Source organism: Cicer arietinum, chromosome 3 (genome assembly GCF_000331145.2).
Source record: "Cicer arietinum cultivar CDC Frontier isolate Library 1 chromosome 3, Cicar.CDCFrontier_v2.0, whole genome shotgun sequence".
Taxonomy (NCBI): Eukaryota; Viridiplantae; Streptophyta; class Magnoliopsida; order Fabales; family Fabaceae; genus Cicer; species Cicer arietinum.
Window position 1 is genome coordinate 58,793,304 of NC_021162.2, and position 16,620 is coordinate 58,809,923.

At 26.9% G+C, this 16,620-nt stretch overlaps 1 pseudogene; it reads right to left on the bottom strand.

Annotated features, from left to right (window-relative positions):
* Positions 1-8,383: 8,383 nt before the first annotated feature.
* LOC101492620 (uncharacterized) lies at positions 8,384-9,756 on the bottom strand (annotated as a pseudogene).
* Between the last annotated feature and the right edge of the window lie 6,864 nt (positions 9,757-16,620).

Below are 16,620 nucleotides of genomic sequence, written 5' to 3' on the forward strand. Positions count from 1 at the left end.
CAACATATATATATCGGGTTCAAAAAAAAGTTCAAAACCACAATTTAGATTGTAACATCATGATTTTTGATGTATCTAAGACAAAAAAATTAACGCCACATCAATTCAATTGCATTTTACTAGCTAATTATTATAATTCTCTACAATATCAAGAATTAAATCGTGATTGCAATTAAAAATCTTGAATATAAGGTGGCATAAAGTGAAGAAAAAAAATACTACTAAAGTTGGAGTGTGATGAAGAGATAAGGATTATGATATTATATAAGGGTAAGATTCTTGTGATTTTTATGTAGATCTTGCCACTTGATAATCCTACAAAGCAAGGTGTGTTGCAACTGGGTGCAAAATGCACTAGACCAATAAATTTGGCAGTTAAGGTGGTTAATGAAGATTTTATAACTATACTCTAGAATTAATAATTCCTATTCACTCTCCTATGTATCACGGTGAGATATATATGAAAATGACAACTTTATTAATTTTGGCCACATCTCCATTTGATTGATGATAAACTAGTCATAGTCCTGAAAAATACCAGTAAAGTTGTGTGGAAAAGGAGCTTTCTTCTTTCTACTTTCTTTTTTTAACACATTTACAATATTAGAAAATGACCAAATTTGAAGCATAAGGTTTCTTTTTTAAAAATAACTTAATAACCATTATTGCATTCACAAAGTGAACAAATTTTGCAATCATATTTCACCATTATATGTGTTTGTGCATATATTTTAAGAAATAATATAACATTACAGACGTTGCTATAAGATGGTAAAATATGATTAAATACATATATTTTTTTTTTTTATTATGGTCTTTAGATTCTAGTTCAACTTGCAAATATTGATATTGTTATATTTAACGTGTTGTCTTAGATTCGAATTCGAGACCTCACAGTTACGTAAATTAATTATGGTATCTCTTCTAAGATAAAAAAAATTTAAAATTTGTTAAGTGGCAATTTTATTTTATTTTATTTTATTTTATTTTAACATAATAAGCATTATAATGATAGAATCAACAAATTTCTCAATCATATTTCACTATTATATGTGTTTGTGTTTATGTTTTAAGAAATAATTATATGAAGTTGTAAGATAGAAAAATATAATTGAATGTGTTAGATATGAGTCATAGTGATAAGTGGGGTTGTCTTTGGCTCAAATATTAATTGGACTGATTAAGAAATTTAAAACTAATGCAAGGAAACAGTTGTTCTATCGGAAAAAAGTAGACATAATTGGCCAAAATATATAAACAAAATTCGTAAATTCTTCGTTTTGTATTTTGGTATCATTATTATTTTCAACTTCTATATTGTGTCCTAAGTGTAAAACTTTTTGTTTTTCAACGGATAATCATTGAACATTTTTGAAAGATAGAAAATATCATGGTAATGAATTCTCCTTTTCATCTTACCCCAAGTCTGCATCAGAATAGAACCGTTGTTATTATGAAGGTGATAAGTGGATACCACCTTGATATCTCTCTCTCTCTTTCTTTATTTTTTATTTATTTATTTATTTTTATTTATTTATTTTTTTTACTTTATTGCGTTATGTGTATACTAGCTTATTTATGTAAGATCACATCCTTCAACCCTTCAATTTCGCATGAATCCTTCCCAAACCAGCTTTGACCTTTAAAAATAATAAAATTGTCTATTGAATGAATTTTAAATCAGCTCAATGGTAAGAGTTAATAAACACACATCTCAAGAGATGGAGTTTTCGAAATCAGTTAATTATTAGTATTATTTTAGTTAATAATAATTTCTCTCATTCTCAATTCATATAGAATATAAATTTAAGTATCTAATTTGATGAATCCTTGCAAACTTGCTGGCTTATTTTCCTAATATTTTATAAATTTATTTTTCCAAGATGTATATATATATATATATACTTGTTGAATATGGTTTAATAATACTAATTAATGTTATGTTGAGGTGTAGTTCAGGTGGTATCAGCATAAATTATAGTTATTTGTTTGGTATATGATGGAGGGTAATATATAAAATAGATAGCTTCCTTAATTTTGGTGTACCTTATAAGGGTATATATGTAATTTTAAATGTATGTATACTTAGTGATGAAAAAATAAGTGTTGTGGTCCTGTTAGTTGTGACTTATGACAAGCTGTTTGGGTTAAAAACTCAATAGGTCCCACATTCAACTAAGGCTTTAATTTTCTTTCTCCCATACTTTGTTCATCTTTAAAAACACTCACATTTGCCTCTTTTGTTATACATGAGTAGACTAGAAGCAACTATAAGGCATAGATGATAAGAGTCTCAAAAAATTCACCACCTCTTTCTTGAACCTTCCTTTGTTTTTTCTTTATTCTCTTTTGTCAAAGAATTGATGCTATTTCTATTTGCTAAGTGGATTGAGAAAAAGGTGCATGTTGAACAAGATGGAGAAGCAGGGCACGTGCAATACTAACTCATGAAAACACACACACATGGAATTGAATTGCTAAGAGAATCCACATTCTTTTTTTTTCATTTCATTTTGTAGTGAATGAGTTAGTTCTTCATGTGCCCCTCTTCCCCATCATGACAACAACACCTAATACTATACATTTGGAAATGCTAAAGGGTATGTGATTTTGGAAATGCTAAAGCAAATTCAAATTGTTTATGAAGCACATATATATATATAGAAGGTAAGTAGTAGTTATTATATTATATTATTATTATTATTATTATTATTATTATTTTATTATTATTATTTTCATTCTTGTTTTTTTTTTCAGCATTAATATATGATGATGATGAGACTAAGAAGAATATTTGTTTTCTTAATTACGAATCGATAAAAATTGAATTTTATAGATCGTTGCAGTAAAGTCACTATATATATGCCAATATTTGAAATCAATGTAAAATACAAAAAATGAAGAGAAAAAAAAATCATGTTGGATAAACATTGAGAAAACTTTAAGAAAATTATTAAGGTAGTGACGGATTTGAATGTCGGTGTGTTTTTGAAAATGTTATGGTTGATAAACATCGACATAACTAGTTGATTGTGTCATAATCAAGAGAACACTGATATTTTAAGAGCAATCATTATGGATCATATGTGTTGATAAAAAATGACAAATAGTGTGGTTTTGATTGAGTCAATGTCTAACTCGTAGGTTTTCCTCTCTTCTCCTTAGCTAATCACTTTCACAAAAAAAGAAAGAAAAAAAACTTTCATGTGGAAAATCTATATATGCTACTTAAATATCACCATGCAAGCATAATAATAAAAAATTGAACTCATTATTCAGTTTCATCTAATTAATTACTTTTTCAACAAAATATAATGTCATTCTCAATGGAAGCACTAATTCATGTTAATCAATATCCTCACCTTAATTCATTCTCACATATATGAATATAATTATTGAAAATGACCAAAGTGGTATATGAGTCAGTGGATGTTTTATCCTCATAATAAAAAGACTCATTTGTTGGGCGCACTTTGAAGGAACTACTTACATAGTGACATAAACTTTTCATGGGTTAACTACTTGAAAAATCTTATTAAAAGTTGTCATTCAACTTTTTACATTAAATTTTAATTTATTCATTTAATAATTTTTGATCATTTTCTAGTACTTATAGTATCCTAGAGATCATGCCATACCATGATGATATTACCAATTAAAAGGAAAACTTTGATCAAGACAAATGAAGAGAAGGAATTTTGACATTTTATATTGATATATGCTATTGGAAGTTGAAAAGGTAATTAAAAAAAAATGAAAGTTTTTCATTTTCCACTTGTTATTGTACGTGCTTGTTTCCACAATACATAGTATTCTTCAGTTTCTTGTTCATCATAAAAGAAAAGATATTGTTCATGGATTTCTTGTGTGGCCAACTTTTTTAGTGATATTTATGGTTTTAAATTGCATTAGTAACTATAATTGTAATTGTAAGGTTGTGATTTGAGAAGACTTCACAACTACATCACCATCACAATGCTATGGGTTCAACAACCATAATTTTAAACTTTTTAATCATTTCAACTATGGAACTTTTGGTAATCCAATTATTTATTACGTTCATATTTACTTTGCTTAGCATCCTATGTCTTGAGACAATAAAGGTAGTCAAGTGAGATAACTCGTCAAAGTTGCATAAAACAACTTTAATTTCACTTTTTGAAATGTTGGTATGATAATTATTCCCTTTCTCTAATTTTTTAAGCTAGTTAACATATGTAATTATCATGTTATTGCTACAAAGTATTTACAAACTTTCTCTAATTTTTTAAGCTAGTGAACATATCTAATTATCATGTTATTGTGATGAAGTATATATTAATCGACTTTTATTGATATTAATCTTTAACAACGAATTTAATTGACCACTTTTAGTGTAGTATTTTCTCTCTATTATATTTTTTATCCATAGATTTTAAACTCGATTCCTTATTCAAATCTAATTCCACTTAGATCAATGTAAAATGGGTAATATGTATAACTGTTTAGTTGATAAACACATGATTTAGTGAAATTTTTACGACTCTTCTTAAAATATAGATAGATTCCTATTCACTAAGATGTTAAATTCGAACCATTATTAATAAAATTTTACTTATTAAAAAATGTTTAATTTTTTAGTTGGTAAACTTAATAACTTTTTTCTCTCATTAATTGATTCTTAACATAAAATTAATGGGAAAAAACCGACTTAAGCACATTTATAAAACATTTTTTGCGACAAGAATTGATAGTGATGTTGAGAAAATTGGAAATGGAGCCAAAACAACACAAAGCTATCAAGAGACAACACAACCATATGATGCTTTGTTGCCGTACACTTGGTTAAAGGAATTCTCTTTAATTAACCACACAAGAAAAGTTTTTGAGCCAACTTTGGAAATATGTGGTGATATATGTATGTGCCTTGACACCTATAGTTTCAATGAGAGTGTCTATTTTGTTGGCATATATAGCATCTAAGAAAACATAGGGTAGTGGATACAGCTTATGATGGGAAAAGACTTATTGAGTTTACCATTATTATTGTGCATATATCAATTTAATATGCCAATTTATGGTAAATTACATTAACTCACTCACATTTTGGAACACAATATGGGACCATTTCTATTTCCATTAAAACTCAAATCTTCTTTTATGAATTCCTATTGCTATATTGATGTCATAACATTGTGTCTAGCTAATTAGTGATTGACTATCACATGCTTTTGTAAGAAATTTTCAATCAATATTCCACTTTTTTTTTTTTTTTACTTTCACGGTGATGATGAAAATTGGCTTCTCTCTATTACTTGCCTCACCCTAAACAGAAATTGCTTTGTAATAAGAGTTCTCATATTCATATTTGTGGGCCTCATAATAAAGCAGTTTAATTCCTTTGCACACCGACGAAAGGACTAGTTATTTTATTATTATTATTATTTGCTTCACAAAAAAATTATTTTATTTTTTTTATCTATATGAAATCGCTGAATCTATATAGATTATTTCAATTAAAATAATCATTTCAAAAAATAAATCAACTAAAATAAGTGCTTAGGTTCAAACACATGTAATTTTTTTAAAAAATGTATTGGTGTTTATAGGTTAGTTAATTGATATACATTTCTAAAAAAGTTGGATACGTATTTAATTTGAAATTGTGAATAGACGTAATACTCAAATTACATATGATTATTTTCCATTTTATTTATTTGTAAATTTTTATCACAGTGTTGAGTATTTTCATGAGCTACATTGTGTATGTATATATGTTTGTGTATAATACGTAATAAATATATCTAGTAAGAGAACTATTCATATGTTAGAACAAGAAGAGTAAATCTAAATCATAGTCAAGTGGTTTTATCTGTTTTTTTCTCCCTTATAATCCACCTTAATTAGGGTATTTACCTCCAAAAAGGAATCCAAAGTATTCCCACAATTTAGATATTTTGGACCCACTATATAATTGATCCTTGAGTCCACAAAAACACAACGAAATTTCCACACATAATTTAACATCTCTTTTTGTTTTTACGGTGTCACTGTAGGGTACACCAACTCTATAATTTTTAGCTTCTTAAAAACCACGTTGAAATGCGAGAAATTCACTTTGAACGTGAATATAAACACACACTTAGAGTGCCTTCAAATAAACGATTTTATAAATAGAATTTGTAGTTTTATCTTCCATAATCATTTATCATTGAATCTTTTGGTGAGTAAGAAATTGCAAAGAAAGAAAAACTAATCTTCATTTTATAACACACCAAGCATCCGCAAATGAAATCGAACTTGTTGAATGGGAGAACACATGCTCAAAATTTGAACATGCTTCGTTCATCATAAAATAAATTTAGTCATTTCACTCTAACGCAAAACAAAATATAGATACTACTTAATATGTGTGTACCGTATTAATTATTAGTTAATTTATATATTACTCCCAACTTTCTCCTGTTTTAAGACAACCAAATTATAGAGAGAAAAATTACATCTTTGATAACCAAAGGATGAAAAATAACAGAGGAAACTACCCAAAAATTAAAGAATTTCTAATGATTACTTAAGAAAAATACTTACTTGTATTGTATAAAACTATTGCTGTTTGTTTCTTTAAGATAATTTATTTGTTAGTATATGTTGCAGATAATACACATGTCAATCAAGTGAATTCTTCTTATTATACCGATCAAAAATAATATAATTAAAATTATTAAAACTAAAAAATAATAAATTTGTGAACAAATTCACAACATTCGTGTTAATAGTATAAAACGTCAAAATATCTAAAAATATGACAAAGTTGAAATGTCTGAAATATTTATGTCTCTAATATTTTAACGTTAATAATGTCAATCAATTGATTGAATCTACACTTGATCGAATTTGATATGTCAATTTGAATCAAATGAATATTGTAATCAGACGAAAAATCAAAACAATGTCGCACCAAGACAACGAACAAAACGTCACATTAAGACAATAAAATAAAAAGCATGAAAGATAAACAAAAAAAAAATAAGTGTAAAAAAGATTAATGGAACATGAGGAAGACGGCTAGGTTATGAGGGTGTGATTAGGGGTGTACAAAATATATAGTTAATAGAACTATATTGATAAATTGGATTGCACTGTACCATAGAAACCAAATTAATTAAATGATTCATAAATTGAACTACATATTTAAAACAATTTAGTTATTTAAAAAAAACATTAAATTTATTTTTCTTGAAAAAAATCAAAAAAATATTTTAAATCATTTTTTTTCAAAATATTTTGAGAAAAGTATCAAAAAGATTTTTTTTCGTAAAGTATATTTGATTTTTTATTTCGAAACTTTGTTTTTTAAAAAAAAATTATATCTATTTTACAAAAAGAATTTTGAAATTTTTTTTTTTAAAAAAATTTATCAGGAATTTTTCTCATAAAAAATTGATATTCTTTTTTCAAATAACTAGTTTGAAATTTATTTTAAACTAAAAACTTGTTCAAAATATTAAACTTATTTATATTTATAAACCAATTTCAAACCAATTTCAAACCGATTTAGAATTGCATTGAACTTGATTCGAATGTAATTTTCAAAAATTGAACTAAACCATTAAAGCGATCCAATTTAGTTCAATTTTTACACCATAAACACCTCTAAGTATGATGGAAATCAGCATAGTCTTTTGATTACATTACTAAGTCTATATATAATTATTTTGATTAATTCTTAAGTTTTTAAACTTGCTCTATTGTAAATAATCGCTTTGCTGTCTGGCTAGCAATCAAATTCACTTTCATAACATATAGAGGTTGATGAAGACTATTCTTATGTGGTCTATAAATTAAAAACTAGTCAATATTTAAGGTAATTGCAGATGGTATATATGAGATAACTTCAAATCTAATCCACACTTAACAGATTGAAAAGCAGAAACCACATTGCAAGTGAATTATTGTGGTAAATAACACCTGTTTTGTACAAAATGTTTACAATTTAATGACAATGTGTTTCTAGAGAAGTGTGATATGGTGGTAAAAGTTATCTAAAATAAAATTTGGTGGTAAAAAACCCCCAGATATAAATTTTACTAGAAAATTGTAAGAAACTTTATCAGTATAACAATTACTTTCTCTATAAATATGCAAATAACCTTAAGCAGCACTAAGTTATGCTACTTAACACTTAAATTGCCATCCAATGTAAAATGATTATCTTAATGGCTTTAGTTGTACACCAGATTTCGTTTTTAATTTCTAAATTATATTAGTCAATTTTACTGTGTATGGGTGTGGATAATCCTAGGTTTTAAAAATAAGCCACATAAATATACTCAAATATACATTATGAAGAAAAAACGTGATTAACAACAATTGGTGATTCTGTTTTTCAGATCCTAGTTGAAGATTCCAAGTCTCTACTTTGTTAACTATAAAGAATGAGATTCAATACACTTCCAAATTAAGTCTAACACATTGCCACTCAAATAACTTAATTGAAAGTTAATAGTATAAGTGTTTATCCTATAAACTATTTTCATAAACTATCATAGAGTTTATGAAAATATAAGTTGAAAACAACTTATAGACATTTCATAAACTGTTTTTATAAACTCCCATAAACAATATCACAAGTGTTTATTTTAGTAAATAAGCTAAAATAAGTCAATCCAAAACCCAAAACTGAGTTTATTGTGGGCTCAACAATCCAACAAATATGGTTTCTGAATAGGTAAGCTCAGAACCTGAGTTAAGAAGCATTGCTTCCCAAACCTTAGCTCCCGGAACAAAACTTTTAGCAACAATTTTATTCATCAATACAGTTGCATCACCAATCAAACCCTTTTGGCACAAATGAAGTAGAATACTATCAAATGTTGAAGATCTAGGATAAAAACATTTCTCCGACATTTCCTCCAACAAACACATGCTTCACCAATCTCACTTTACCAACCAAACCATCAAGCATGATCCTATATGAATGCAAGTTTAGTTCAACACTCTTCAACCCCATTTCCTTCAATACCCTCTTTGCTTTACCTAAATCCCCTTTCATACACAATGCACCCAATAAAGTATTGTAAGTAACCACATTTGGTCAGCATCCTAATTTTTCCATTGAAACAACAATCCTAAGTGCCTCATCAACATTATTCTGCATACACAAACCATTTATATACACATTGTAAGTATAAACATCAGGAATGAGTCCCAATACAAGGATTTCATCAAATAGTTCATCTAACTTCACATAATCATCTTCTTTAACAAATCCACTCATAACAAAAGTGTAACAAACAATATCAGGTTTAATTGCATCTTCTTTCAACTGATTCAGAATTTCCAAAGCATCCTTACCCTTCCCTTCCTTCAACTGATTGTACCAATATCAGGTTTAATCATATTGGTACAATCCATTATACCTGGACAAAACCCTAGTTTCCTCAAATTTCCCCAAACAACCAAAGCCTCAACACTAGTCAAATCTTCTTGTTCGCACAACGACAATATTATCAAAGAACATATCTTATCATCCAAACTATAACCATCTTCAATCATACAATTCATTATCTTAATAGTATAATCAACCCACTTAATTCTACACAACGCCTTAATCAAAACCCGAAAAGTTGATTCCTCGAGACGGATTTTCATATGCTGACTCTTCGACAAAATATTTGGAACCATCTTGAGAAACTCTCTCTTCCTACAGAGCAATGAGAGCAGAAAGAAGAAAAGGGTTGTTGTTGATTTGTGTTTGAGATTGTTGTTGGGTTGAATTCATTTGAAATGTTGCTTGTTTGAGAATTTGCATAGCTTGTTGTTCACCAAAGGTGTGGTGCCATGTTGTCTTGTAAGGTGAGTGTGGCCATTTTCTGAATTTTCGTAGGTATTTGTTTGCAGTTTTGGATAAAGGGTTTCTCACCATTTTTGGATTTGTTGAGGAACAGAGAAGTGTGTGAATATTAATTCAAGACACCACAATTTTAACTTTCAAGAAATCAACAATAACACATTTCAAAATACACAATTTCATGATACCTAGCAACTCAAGAAATCAATTTAATTAAAAATACCCAACAATAACACAAACACGATCTCAAGATTATGGCAATTACAATCTAACAACAACAACATCCAAACAATCTAACATAACCTATTTAAATTTGAACATTTCAACAACAACAAAAACCTAACATTACCTATTAACATACTAACAATGGAGGAGTCGAGAGAGATGAGGAATCGAGTTTGTGAAGCCACAATGGGAACGGAGGAGTGCGGCTGAATGTACTCAGATAAACGACCGCTTTGTTACCTAAACCACCATTTTGGATTTTGGGTTTTATGAAATATCATACTATTCTCTCAAATCTTATAATGTATTGTTTTCACAAATTATTATGATAAGAAAATTTGAGACTACTTTAAATGATGTTAGATAATTTGAGCAAACGTCTTCATATTTAAAAATTAAATAACTTAAGAGAATAATTTTATATTTTATAAAATTAAGATTTTAAATTGATGTTTAAAATTTCAAAAATGAAAATGTTATTTTATTTATTTATTTACTTTTATTATTATTCACTATAAAATATATATATATATATGTATCGTAACACTCAAATTTTTTTTTGATGTTTTTTTATCTTCACTAAAGTTACTTTTAACTACAGTTAAAGTGTCACTTTTTTATTCTCCTGTAAAAATGTTTTCTCTTTTTTTTTTTTTTATTTCTCTCATGTTTCAATAAAATCATTTCCCTTGCTTCTCTATAAAATCGTTTTTCTATTTTCTCTCTCAGAAATCGTTTTGCTTCTCTAGTAACTATTTAATTTTCTTTGACTTTCTTCTTCGATTTATATTTTTCTTCAATCTTTTTGTTCAATCGGATTTCTCTCATAACAATAAAGCATATTCAGTTATTCACTTCTTCTCTCTTGTAGCTATTCGACTTTCTTCGATTCATTTTAGCTTTTCTTCTCTCAAATCGTATACTCGTTCATCTTCTCTCAAATGGTTCTTCTTCTCTTTTGGATTTGATTTTGTTCATCCAATTTTGTTCAATTTCGTTCGTCGTCACACAAAATCATAAAAATTAAATTTCAAATCATTTTTCATCTCAAGTAAATAAATATTGTTCTACCATCAAATATTTTGGTTAGGAAGATGATTATTGTTCTTTATGAAATTAGTTTGTAGTTTATCATAATAAATGTTAAGAAACTCATTATGTCTTATGTTGAAAGTTTATTGAATCTTTTAGAGAAAAATAACTATTTATTGTATGTTTTATTAGAATTAGTAAAATTAAATTATATTTTATTGTATGTTTCAATGGCATTAATTAATAAAAATAAATTAGAAATTTAAATTTAATTGATTGGTTTCAATAATTATTTTAGAATTACAGTTAGTAGGGAGATAAAATAAATTTAATTTAATAAATAATAATAAGTTTTAGTGACAGACAATTCCGTAGGAATAAATCAATTCTTTATTTATATTTATCTAGTTTTTAGTGACAGACAATACCGTAGAATTAGATCAATTCTTTATTTATTTTTATCTAGTTTTTATTGACAGTCACTATTGTTGGTAGAAATCAAAAACATGTATGATGTAGTGACAGTCCTCAAAGCATAGCAAACCGCCCTCTTAAAGTTGACGGTGGATACGAGTGTCACTCAAAATATTACTAACTTTTATCTACAATTTTAGGCTTTTAGTGACAAACGTTGTCTAGAAGTTGATTTTCTTGTAGTAATTATTTTTTTTAAGTATCAATCACTTTTGAAAAAATTTATCTTTATTTTACATTTTATAAAAAAAAAATTAATTTAAAATTTGTTTAGAATGAGAAACTATTTTTAACGGGTTTTTTTTCATTTATATTTTTATTGGTTTTTAAAAAAATTATTTTCTATAACTAATTTAAAAAAATCATTTTTACTATGATATTAAGCGCAATACAATTTATACTGTTTTAGAAAATATTTAAAAAATAATCTCTAAAATATTTTGTATCTAAACTATTAAAACCTATTAAAAAAATCCTTAAACTATCTTTTATCTCTAGTTAGTCTCTATTTGGACATCAAGAAAAGTTAAAAAATAATATTTGGTTCGAAGAATTATCAGAAGAAAGAAAAAAATGCATCAGAATAAAAAAAAATTAACCAATCATTATGCATTGCATTATTTGTGATTTCAATTTTTAGAAATTACATACAATGTTTGATACTTTGTATGTTTTTTCACTCTTGGTTAAAGCTTGAGTCCGAATCACGATGGTGAATTTGGACTTGGTAACACAAACAACAATATTGTGCCACAGGTAAATGAGCATTTAAATTATTTATGCTAAATAGAAGAGGGTGAACAATTTTATAAAAGATATGGACATAATGTTGGATTTATCGTTAGTTGTTCATCCAAAAGTAAAAACAAAAAGGGTATGCAACATTGAAAGTGCTTTGTTTGTTCAAAAGAAGGTTACAAACTAGTGAAAGAAGTAATTGAAAAAGAAAGTGAATCACTATTAAGGCTAGGAGAAGAAGTCTTACAAGAGAAGGATGTAATGCAAAAGTTACTTTCAAACTATCATAGCAAGAAAAATATGAGCTTTCTCAATTCCATGAAAGCCATACATGTGTATGCGCTTGCCACACCTAGGAAGAGACAATTTCTTAAATCTGCAAGAAAGTGAATCTTGTTCATAGAATTATATTGTACGCATATTATATAATCGAGCAAATATTGGACCATCAAAAATATACTGTAACACCCCTAATTTGTATCACTAATTATTATTATCATCATTATTTTTTTTAACTGTATTAAATTATTCAAATTGATAAAAAAGAAAAAATACAACAATCAAAAACAATAAATTTAGAATAACTAAAACAAAAAATAATGAATTTGCGGAAGAAAAAACTCACAACATCCAAATTAATAGTATAAAACGGTAAAATGCCTACAAATAATAGAGAAAATCTAAAAATATGATAAGATTGAAATATTTGAAATATGACAAAGTCTTCGAAGTTGTAACACTGAAGACGCCAAAGTCACTGATTAAATTTGCACATATCGAAACTAATTTATCAATTTAAACCAAATTAATGTTGCACCAAAACGAAAAATCAAAATATTACTCGAAGATAAGAAATCAAAAATAATGTCGCACTAAGACGACAAAATCACGGAAAAGTAAACTAAATATATCTGAAAATCATTTATTTAAATAATAGAGAAGAAAGAAAATAATTTATTGGTCCTAAATCACCCTTCCTAAATGAAGAAAAGAAAAAAAGAAAACAATAGAAAAAAATGAGAACGACGGCTAAGTTTCATTTTATTGTCGTCGTCATTATTATTATTATTATTATTATTATTATTATTATTATTATTATTATTGTTGTTGTTGTTGTTGTTGTTATTATTATTATTTCTTAAATTTATTATTTAAAACTATTATTTAAAAGTAAGTAGCTGTGTTATTTTGATATTATCACAAGATTATATGTATATAATTATAAAATATAAGTAGTGAAGCATTAAAGGATTTAAGATAGAATTAGAGGAACTAAAGAGCATTCTAACCTCAAAATCCTAAATATTCCAATTTGTAATAAGGGTAACTTTGTCATTAGTTGGGTTATGAGGGATAGAATTAGAAATTCACACCACACTCCACCGCACAGCTAGATCCATAGAATTGCATGCAAGGAAACCACCCACTTTCTTTGACCACTAGAGTAATAGATGAAAAAAAGAGAATATTATTAAGAATCAAAATAGGGAGAAGGGAAATGATGAATAGTAGGACATGGGTGACTAACGAAAATAAACGAAGTCTATTAATGATTTTTTTTCATTTTCTCTCTCCCATGTCCCACTAAATGCAAACATGTAAGTTGACCTTTTAATAAAAAAAGGCACGCATGTGTTTCATTTTTTACTTCTCTCCTACTAAATAGAAATCATCTATGGAGAATGAAAAGAGAGATGAGCGTGAAAGGAAGAAAAAACAAGGAGAGAAAAGAGAGAAAGAAGAAGAAAGTAAAGAGGTAAGAGAGAGAAAGAGGTTTATCATGAGAAGGAAAGAAAAAAGAGCTTGAAGACATTATAATTCACCCTTGAAAGGAGTTGGAGTCTTAATCATGAATGAAGAATTTAGAATAAACATTGAAGCGTCTTGGAGAAAAGCAATTAGAACCTAAGCTAGGGTTCAAGGGAAGAAGATGAAGTTAGAAGTAACCTTTCTATATTGAAGAATCAAGGTAACATAATAAAATAAAAAAATAAAAAAATAAAAAAAACCCTCTTAAAATATCTTTTAAGTGTGTTTAGAGTTCTTGATTTCATGTTGCTAAGAAATGTTCATGATTTTCTTCATACGGTGTTCTGATAATCTTATTTGATTTAGTACATTGATTATTAAGAATGCATGATAGGTGTTTGTGATAAATACTATGAAGAGATGTTTTTTGTTATGATTGTTGAGTGTTGTGGTTAGGTTGGTGATGAGATGATAATTGTTTAGTATTTGTAATTATTTGGTTTTTATGTTGAATTTTGAATGTATTTTACTTAGTGTGGCAAATGAATTTGACAATATAAAACTTGAAATGAAAATAGTATAATGTTGTCTCTAAACCCGTATGGATGTATTTCTCCATATATAGTGTATGGAGTTGATTTTTGTTACATTAGAAACTAGACTTCATTATCTTTGAAATAGATACTGGTTTCACTAATTCTCGTTGATAATTGATAAAGAAAATTGAGTTACAAGTTGGAAAAATTTGTTGTTTTGGTTTTGTACCTATATATCTTATTTAATTAAATTGCATTAATTGAATGCCTATTATGCATAATAACAATTATAGTTATAAACTATACATCTTAAGCTTTCCAAAACATTGTCGTTTATTCAAATTTGACATTGTTTGATATTTAAATTAAATTGTCAAAGTTGTAGTGTTTTCTATAGAAAAAGATTATGACATAGCTGAGTTAAAATCGACATAACAAAAGTAATAAATATCGGTTTAGTGTGAAACCAATTGGAATTGAAAGCTTATTCCTAATACTTTGTTACTGTAATTTTTTTACAAGTTTATACTAATTTTACAAATTTTCTTGATTTTATGAAGTGGAGTGTTCTGTTTTGTAAGTTGTTTTGCATTAGTCATCTTGAAATATCTATATCTTGAGCTAAGAAACTCATTTTTGAGTAAAATCAGTTGGATCTGAAAGAAGAAATATAGTAATTTTATCATGTTAAAGTTTATGATTTTACTAAATATAAAAATAGCTCTGTAGTATTTTAAGCACAGCTCTGTCATAAGATTATTATGTAATGTTGTTGACATTAGAATACCATAATATGTGTTATATAGATTAGTTTTGAATGAAACTAATTGCATTTGAAAGCTTAAATATAACATATTTTTTCTGGAACTTTGCTTCTAAATATGATTCTTATGTTAAATGCATGTTTAATTGTGTGAATAGAGTAAATGATTACTCATATATTTTGATCACATATATACTATGTTTTGACTTATTTGTTACGTAGAACACAAGTCATTAGATTAATTACGTCTAGTGACTTAAATTGATCGAAAGATTTGAGGTTAGATGTAGAAGAAGTATTTGAGTATAGTTTACGAAAAAATAATATTTTATTAAATTGAGGTATAATTTATTGAGAGGATTTTCCATGCTTAGCACATCAGCATGACTGAGAAACATCTAAAATTGTTTATGTTAATGAGTTTTATGTTCACTATGTTGGAGGTGGTGTTTTCTAAGTAACAAGTAAACGATGAAAATTTGAGAAATATTTGAATTATTCACAAGTCCTTGAATGTCATGAGTCGGAGTTGGATCACGTGTTAAGTCTATATTATAGTTTATATTTTAATGAAATCTCATTTGAAGAAAGTTGCTTAAACGTTTTGTAAATATTTTAGTATTCTAAGTTATTTCAAAAGTTTACAAAATAATTTCTATTCACTTTGTAAACACATACAAAGTTTCACATAGTTTCAATTGAAAACTTCAACTTCATCCATATTATTTACAAAAACTTCCTCAAAGTGACTTGGAATTTTTTATGAGGTTTTAATCTGCAATAGAAGTTCATAGACATCAAAAAGTACATGAAGATAATGATTGACTGCATTCTCAGTCAAAATCATTGTAGTCAATTAAATCAAATTATTTATAATGTTTAATTTTTACTATAATTATTATAAAACTATTCACATAATTAATTGTAAGTTACGCGCAGAACTATTTATATAACGAAAATTAAAGTAATTAATTACTGATTGGAGTGTGTCGATACGGTACCCATATAATTGATCCAAGACTTAATCATAATGAACTGCTTGTTGACCATTTCTTTGGTATATTTATTTATTTATTTACAAGAACAATTTCTTCGGGATGATTACCACTATAATAATCTCTTATCTTTACGCTACGCGTTCAGCCGGTCTAACATAAGAAACTCTGAAAGCTATTTTCATTCATACCAGTATCTTGTACCATACCAATAATATAGTATTATCTGTCAATTTAGTTTATAATATTATAAAAATAATAAATTATTTTGATATTAAA